The sequence below is a fragment of the Saccoglossus kowalevskii genome, chromosome 3 (genome assembly GCF_978046115.1).
Source record: "Saccoglossus kowalevskii chromosome 3, keSacKowa6.1, whole genome shotgun sequence".
NCBI lineage: Eukaryota > Metazoa > Hemichordata > Enteropneusta > Harrimaniidae > Saccoglossus > Saccoglossus kowalevskii.
In genome coordinates, this window is record NC_140643.1 from 40,813,476 (window position 1) to 40,822,043 (window position 8,568).

Below are 8,568 nucleotides of genomic sequence, written 5' to 3' on the forward strand. Positions count from 1 at the left end.
ACAGACATGATTAGTTTAATAATGAAAAACATGCATATTAATTAATTATCTTATTATTATTAGCCAATTTCTGATATCTCAAAAAGTCAGATTTTAATTGAACTTGTGGTAGAGGTGCTCTGTGTTTTACAGATGTAAAATTGAATGTATTTTCTATAAGTATTTTTCATGTTGTAATTGTACATCTTAAGGTAGCGAGAAGGGTTTTGTGACATTTTCGAGTAAAACATTCTCTGTCTGTTGTCTCGTTCAGATCAGTAATTTAGCTTATATATTTCAAAAGATATAGAGGTACATGTTCGCACAAACTGGACAGTCATTGTTTACATAATTATCACGTGACATCAAAAATGGCGAACCTTGTACAAATTACTAAGTCCGTGATTGCAAGAGCACACTGCGGAATTTCCTGGTGAAATTTACATCATACATTATCCGTAATCAAGTCCATTGAAATGTGTCCTCGGTAATCAAAAGACCTATTATTCCGATTTCTATGCAGGTTTGTTTTTTTGTCCTCAAACAATAACTGCGAATTTGAATGTCTTAGTTCGAACGCACTTGATTTGGCGGCGGTCCCAATGAGTCGTACTGAATCAAAACTTCAACTCGAGAAAAATGCAATAAACAGTTTTGGTTAATAAAACACTGTAGATTTGCTGCATTATTATAAATATACACTAAAAATGGCCAAACATATTAACCACTGATATCATAAAACTCATAAAGAGTGTCAGATAATGAATAATTTTAGGCTCAAGCGTGAAAAATGAAGAAAACTGCTGGCATTTGAGTTGGTACTCCAGAAACGCTCGGGTTTCCATTGTTATGCAAACGAACGAGGGATAATCCTCTGACAAACATTACTGTCCCACTGTACACGCTGACAGTTTACAAACAAGCTAATCCTTCAAGTGTCTCTGATAAGAGATCTAATAAAACGGTTTTCATGGTGAAACAAAATGGCCGATGTTTGAAAAAAAAAAAATGCTGCTTCTGAGTGCGACACTGAGTGGCAGATTTTTCTTTGCCTCGTCTGTCAACGCTTTCTTTCTTTTCTTCGCCATTGCGTTAGAAAAAAATGTATTAGTAAAATAGAATATTGACTTTGAAAATAAAACGATTTAAAAGAAAGTTGTGCAAAGTTACAGTACTCCTTTCGCACAACCTCCCGCCCGCTTTCGCTTTCCAATCACCTTTTTTTTTCGCTTTTGCGACCGCTTGTTGAATTCAACCGGACAATTTCCGCTTTTTTTTCGACCGCGCAAACCCCGAAATATCACCGCCCACCTGCTCGCTCGCGCGCATTAAAATTTGGACTAACAGAATAATTTCCGAGGTTCACATTGTCTTATAATTGTCTTTCTGGTTTTTATAGATGTTGAACAGATGACAAAAGTTCAAATACTTTTTTGTTTTAACTATATATAATTATATGCACGCAACCTGACCCTTTGACCTCGATTTTGGCGTGGACTGAATATTTTATTTTAAACAATATTCTGACGTGAAATACAAAATGTATTTCAACACAAGTACGACATGGTTGTCTGGGGTTTCTTTCCTGATTGTTGAGTCTTCGCAATGTGTTTTGTATAATTATTGTTGTTTTCCCCCGATGCTGAAGGACCGTAAAGCTAAATGTCAGTTACATGCATGGGCTGAGTGAAAGAAAATATTTCTAAGCCTAAAATAAAACCTAATATTACACCTCTTTGTGTATTTGTTAATTTTACATATGTTTGTCATGACAGTATGTTTGTAAATATCTAGAAAAATCTCGTCTTTCGTTGATAATTTCGATTGTTTGTTTGGAATGTCGATCCCCATTGGTTTCTCCATACTGAGTTTAGGAAGGGCGTCGATCAACACCGTGACAATCAGCCGAGAGAAGACAAACATTGACCGTAATTCATGGAGATCATGTCCGTAATTTGTGGGCTGAAACCCCAAATAATTAATCAAGTATTATTATTTTAATATATATTTTATTTTACATCGCAAAACTAAACCATGCCCAAAACAGAGCTAGAGTTGTTCGCGGTGAAACAACCGCATTGAAGACGATGCAACTTCAACTAGCCATTTCTTACCTTGAAATAAAAAAAATAAAAATTCGAAGAGCATCGGGGAAAATATTAATAATCATCCTTATCAATCGCTTGCTTTATTTTATTCGAATCTATGAAATTCACGATTTTTTTTACATTTGTTGGCAACTTCCGCGCTAAAAAAGATTGAAAATGTGGGTGAGGTTATTTTGCAAAGTCCTGTTGATAATACGGACAAATATGGTTCTGTGACCCAGTTCGTGCTCCGATCAGGTGACTCTCAGCCAATCAATGATGTTGTAACAAAGCATATTTGACGCTAATTGAAGGGTCGTCGTATAATCCAATCTCCGGCGTCGATTCACATAGTTGTTTGTGCTGTGACAGGCTTCAAAATTATTCGCTGAAAAACATATATTTTGACAAACTGATGGAATTTGACCTTAGTTCAAAAAGAACATACTAGGCTAAGATACATTAGAGCTCACGCAAATCAGTTTTCTCTGCAAGTTGTGAAATAAAGTAAACCAGAGTAGCGTCGATGATTTTCAGCCCTGAAGGACATTGAATTGTTCATCGACTGGCCACCAAATAGTTATGGCTATAACTAAATTTGACACGTTTTTCTTTTAAGCCCAATAAATTATGCATACATGTCAAGCTCTGTTTGATTTTTTCAGGGCATGTGGCCGTTTTTAGTCGAAAATATTTTTTTGTGGGAACACTTTTGCGGTACGTATACAGTATAGACCGAGCTCATTCAATGATCGTGACTTAATTTTAAAAATTGAATGTCAAATTTTACCAGACGTGGACCGATGTGGATTCGATATCGTTATTTTTGGAATTAATCACTAACATTTCCTCGTTTCTCTGCTCTGTCAAAAGGAGTTACCTAGGCTTTTTTCACGTAACTGTCTCATTAAAATAAAAATAAAAATATTACATCTAGACTAACAAGCACCCAAAACACGTAACAAGAGGTCCCAGCTCAGTTGCTTTCACGATACAAGTGTCATACAACTATTAGATTTGAGGTGTCGTTCAGAATTTAATAATAGTTAATACTAGTTGTATGTTCACACTTTACTATCAAAACCACCATTTCGACCACTCATGTGCCAGTGATCAATGTCGGTGTTTTAATTAGCGACCGAGCGAAAAAAAACGTGATTAAAATGTTGTCGGTTTCCTGTCGGACAAGACCGCATGGTCGGAAAATAAGCAATAAGCGGTTGATGTAAAAGCGAAAGATTGGGCCGCCCAATGAGTACCGGCCGGTGAAATGAGAACTGTATGACCATGTTTCTCCGACGAAGTCTCAACTGACAATAATGCTGACAATGGACGTTAGATAAACGCTCATAGTTTGCGACGACGGGCAGCTTATCACCCATTATAGCAGAATCGTCAACATCAGAGTACACAGATAAGATGTTATCATTTAAACCCTTCTAAAAGATAAACATTATGCAAATATCCACAAAACGGCAGTTGTAATCTTTTCTCCTAGTGTTTTAAAACACTAATTTAAGCAACGTTATTTCGCAATTTCGATCTTTTGTAAACCTGGGATGATGTATCAAGGTCTAAAGTAACCGTTTTATCAATTTTTGAAAAAACAAGAAAAAAGTGAAAATTTCCCTTCTCGCTACCTTAAAGGGGCATGCACTTCCAGTTAAGCCTAATCTCACAACAAATTTACTTTCTGGATTAAAATTACAATGGATAACAAAAGATAGATTAACTTTGTAAACAACCTAAACAATAGTGTCCCATGATTTTTTGGGCTTGGAAGGTTGTAAAGCATCTTGTTTGGAAGGCTAATTAATTTTTAATATGTCTCTAATAATCTCAGCACACAGGAGTTCTTTCTATCTTTCTAAGCTTTCTTTGATTTGTTGAAAATTATTACTTGTATTCGAGTAAATTTGAGATATAATGCTTATTGTGGCCAAGCCCATATGTGAAGCTGAAGTAAAATTGTGCCACCAAATGCCAAAATATGAGAGGAAGCCATACTCTTGTGCTATACATTTGTACTTTTATAATACGGCCTCATTTAACAATACTATTAACAATATATATTTTTCGGTACATTAATATATTGTTGGCGGATGTAGCAACTCATGTAGTAATAGTGTGGGAATTTTATTTGTTTTGCAAACGATTCAAAGGTGTGACATCAGGGGAGGAAAGCCATAAAATCAATGCGAAAATGGCCCATTTTACTGAAGATGGATAACAGGGTTTTTAAATAATAAAGCACTTGCCAATTAGGCCATTTCAGCGATTTTAGTATTATCTTAACTTTTCAACATATTTCAATGAAACTTGCTACATGTGGTGTATATAAGTGCCCTGGGACAAAACACAGGCCTGTGCAAATAAGTTATCTAATTTGCATAATTATTTATTTCTAACAGTCTTCAATTCCCTCAACAAACAGGAGTTTCCATTGATCTTGAATTATAAGGAATGGGTTTTTATTGCAAAATTACATTTTTCAGCAACTGTTATTTTTTTTTCATCAAAGACTCTAGTGTTTATGGTTTGATAATAAAGTGAAAATTCAACACATATAATCACCTAAACTTGTATACAATGTAAAATGTACAAAGTGTGTTGTTGTAATATAATGCTACATGTATCAGTCAGTATTAAAAAAAGATTGATTCTGAGCAATTGTTGCCACTTAACTTACATGTACATAACTTAACAGAATAATTATTATATTGTGAATTTCATAGACACATTAAAGAATATTTATTATCAACAACAGGGTAACTGAACAACATTTCTCCAGAGAAACAACATTGTCAACTATTTCCCTTTCCCTATTTTTTAGCCTATATTTTTGCTATCATAATTTTTGTTGTTTAATATTATTTTCAACCTCTTCTCAATATTTTGATTGATTCATTGACTCACTCTCAGTTTTGTTTCATTTAATTTCTCTTTTCAGATAATATTTTTGCTCATTTTTGTTTCACCTGATATAATTAATTTATTTTCCCAATATGATCTGTATAATGATTGTTTCTAATTCTACTTATTTGAGTCGCATCTTATACATTTGTATTTTTGACACTACTCTGTACCTTGTATGCATGTTAATTCTAATAGTCCAAAATGAGGAATCATGATTTTGTGTTTCCATCCAACCTTGTTTCTTGGACTGATGGCCTTTTTTGTCCTAAGAAACATTGTTTTGTCAGGTGTTTCTCAGACGGGCAGGGGCTGATTTCATACAAACTTGGTACTGGTTATGGATGGTTATGAATGTAATGTAATTTTTGGTATACATTGTTTTTCAGGTATACCTCAACTGGTTTCATTGAAACTTGATAGGTTTCTGGTGCATCAGTAATTTGATGCAAATTTGTTAGTGGTGGCCATGCATGTTGCTTTTTTTTGTTTCTTTTTAGTGCCCGTTTGGACGAAGTCTGAAAACAGGGACTTATAATTTGGTCTCCGTTCGTCCGTCTGTGCGTCCATCCATCCGGAGTCATATTTCAGAATCCTTCATTCTTTGCATGTGTCTTGTATCTCATGTGGGACATATGCACATGCAGTTTTTTAGCGATTTGATTCAAAATGGCCGACTGGCAGCCATCTTGTTTTTTAAAAATGTTGTATTTTGTACATGCCTTGTCAGTTTGCATTCAAATTTGGCATATACTTTATACATGTTAGGATACATGTCCATGACAATTTGTTTCAAAATCGGATCAAAGATGGCCGATTGACAGCCTTCTGACTTTTTGGCCTTACTACTATATTTCCAAGATTAATGTACCATTTTTATTTGTATTTGGCACATACATCATACATGTCAGTTTGTTTCATAATCAGATCAAAGATGGCCAAATAACGGCTGTTTTTATTTTTGGCCATATTACTATATCTCTGTCACCCATGTATCATTTTCATTATAATAATAATAATAACTTTATTCGTATTTAAGCCTCTGGCCCATGTACACAAATAATAATAAATCATTACATTTCTGTCATAGGTTTGAAAATAAACTATAAAAGATTTGAATTACATTTTCTCTTTAATTTTAAATACATGAAAACAAAAAAAAGCAACACTTTCAATAACAGTCGGGTTGTCTGATGCCTTATCTTGTGAAAATCTTGCAAGGTGTTTGCTGCATGGACCTGGAGAGACTGGGGGAGAAATGTTTGCCTGAATGTGTTGAGTTTTGGGCATTTTAGAAGAAAATGGAACTCATTTTCAATTTCAGACAAACATAGATCGCAAATTCTATACTCTCTGGCAATTCCTCTGTGTCTACCAACTTCTATAGCTAGGGGGTGATCTGAACACCTTAAACGGGCATATGCTCTACAAAGTTTTGTGTTGAATGAAAGCTTTAAGTACATTTCTCTGCCAAAGTTAAATTCAAATTGTCGATAATGATCTGTTTTCTCCGCCGTACATATATCCGAGTACCAAATTCTTTTGCCTTCATTTTGCGCACGGCTTTTGAACTCAAGTAGAAAATTTTCACTGTTTTCAACGCCTTGATTTTCCCAGACTGTGGCAAAACCTAATTGTCTAATAGGAGCATTATTTCAGTAGCCCAAGTGCGTTTGCCTTGATTGTGCATATTTAAAAGCATTTTATAAGCTTTATTTGGCAGATGCTCATCCCCTAATCTGGTAACTCTAAGCCAGTATTTAATGCAGCGTGTTGAGTAATAGCAAAATAATGGAAGTCGTCCGCAGTCTCCCAAAACCATACTTGAAGATGTGGTTCTTGCTAATTCTAAATATCTTTTACAGTATTCTGTGTGAATACTTTCTAGGTGAGGATATGTCTTGAAACCCCATATTTCGCTGCCATATGTAATTAACGGAAAGATCATAACTTCAAATAATTTGAAATAAATATCTAGGTCATAGGTCAGCGGAGGAGATACACCGCTTTCAAGACGCTCCTGAAACTGTTACCGTTTTATTCATCCAAGCTTGTATGTGAGTGCAAACAGTCAGAATCATTTTCATTGATATTTAGCATGTCATAAATGGATACATGTACATGTCAATTCAATTTGCAATTTGATCAAATATGGCCAACTGGCGGCCATCTTTTTTGTTTAAAATGTGATAACTTGGACATGCTCAGACATTTTTGAATCGGGCCTATGCCTAGCTTACTCTTAATATTGGTGTCTTTTTTGACATGCTAATTATTCTGACCTAGTACGCTTTAACTCTGCTTGCCATTCACCCTAAGGGGTGATTCACATTGATGCTACTATTTGATTCGACAATTACATGTCTCATTGCATTTTGTCACAGCAAGCAAGCACCTTTCGCATATCTGAGATTGCCTTTTGCCTCTCAGATATGGTTATGGGGATATAGACGTTTTACACTAATAAACTGACGAACTATTTTATGATGTAGATGGGCAAGTGTAATTCACAGATAGATCACCATTGTTTGACACCCCCTGCCATGTGAATTTAAATTAGAGGCATGACAAACGTTAAATTTTATTATTTAAACACATTATTTTGAACTGATATTTATTAAAACTGCAAATTTGAGGACACTGCCTTCACCATATTATTCAACACAAGAGGGCGCTTGACTTGTACATTGTACATTGTCTATTAGCCACTTTAGTCCAGAACTAACAATACAATTACAAAGAGTTGCAATTGCCTATCCCAGAATCTCAAATTCAGTCATCACACATATGTTAACATTGTAAGCCTAGTGTAAAGATTTATTGTAGGGCACCATGGCAACAAGCATTCATATTCATGAGATGTATGGTAATGTAACTTTAGTGCCTCATTCTGATCTTCAGACTTGCATTTCCTCAAACATACTTTAAACAATTTTAGCAAGTTTTCTTTGCTATGTCTTAAAAGGGAGGGGTTACACAACATGTGTTCGAATTTGATGTAAATAAACAATCTGTTGTATTTGCCACTTGGGACTGTTTCAAGGACACACTCGCGACAACACCTTCGCTTAAATATGACGAGCACAAAGAGAACTTAATTTAACAGGGACTGTGTCATTTTCAATGAATTTTTTATCATTTTTTGGACATGCTTTCACAGATTTTGTTCAAAGTCTGTACAAAGACAAGACATAATGGAATACATAATTATGATAATCCAATTGGTGGTTATTTTGTCTGTAGAACACACCAAAACAGTTCAACATGTAATCTTAATGATACACTTCATTTTGTATAATACATGTAGTTTGATTTAAAATGGAGGACTGGTATTCATTTTATCCATGTGTTCTTCTTGTTTCTCAGGTACATGTACACTTGACCAATTTTGTTTAAAATTTGGTACAAAGACAAGACATACTTGCTATGGATAGTGTTTTGCACTGGGAGTCAAACTATTGTGGATTGCCACATGCCTACATTTGCAGCATTGTTGTATCATTTTTAAAATCATTAAATTTAATCGTTTTTTTTTTACAGGTGATATTTCTTAGTGTGAGAAATGAAGTACCAATCATCATTTGAAACC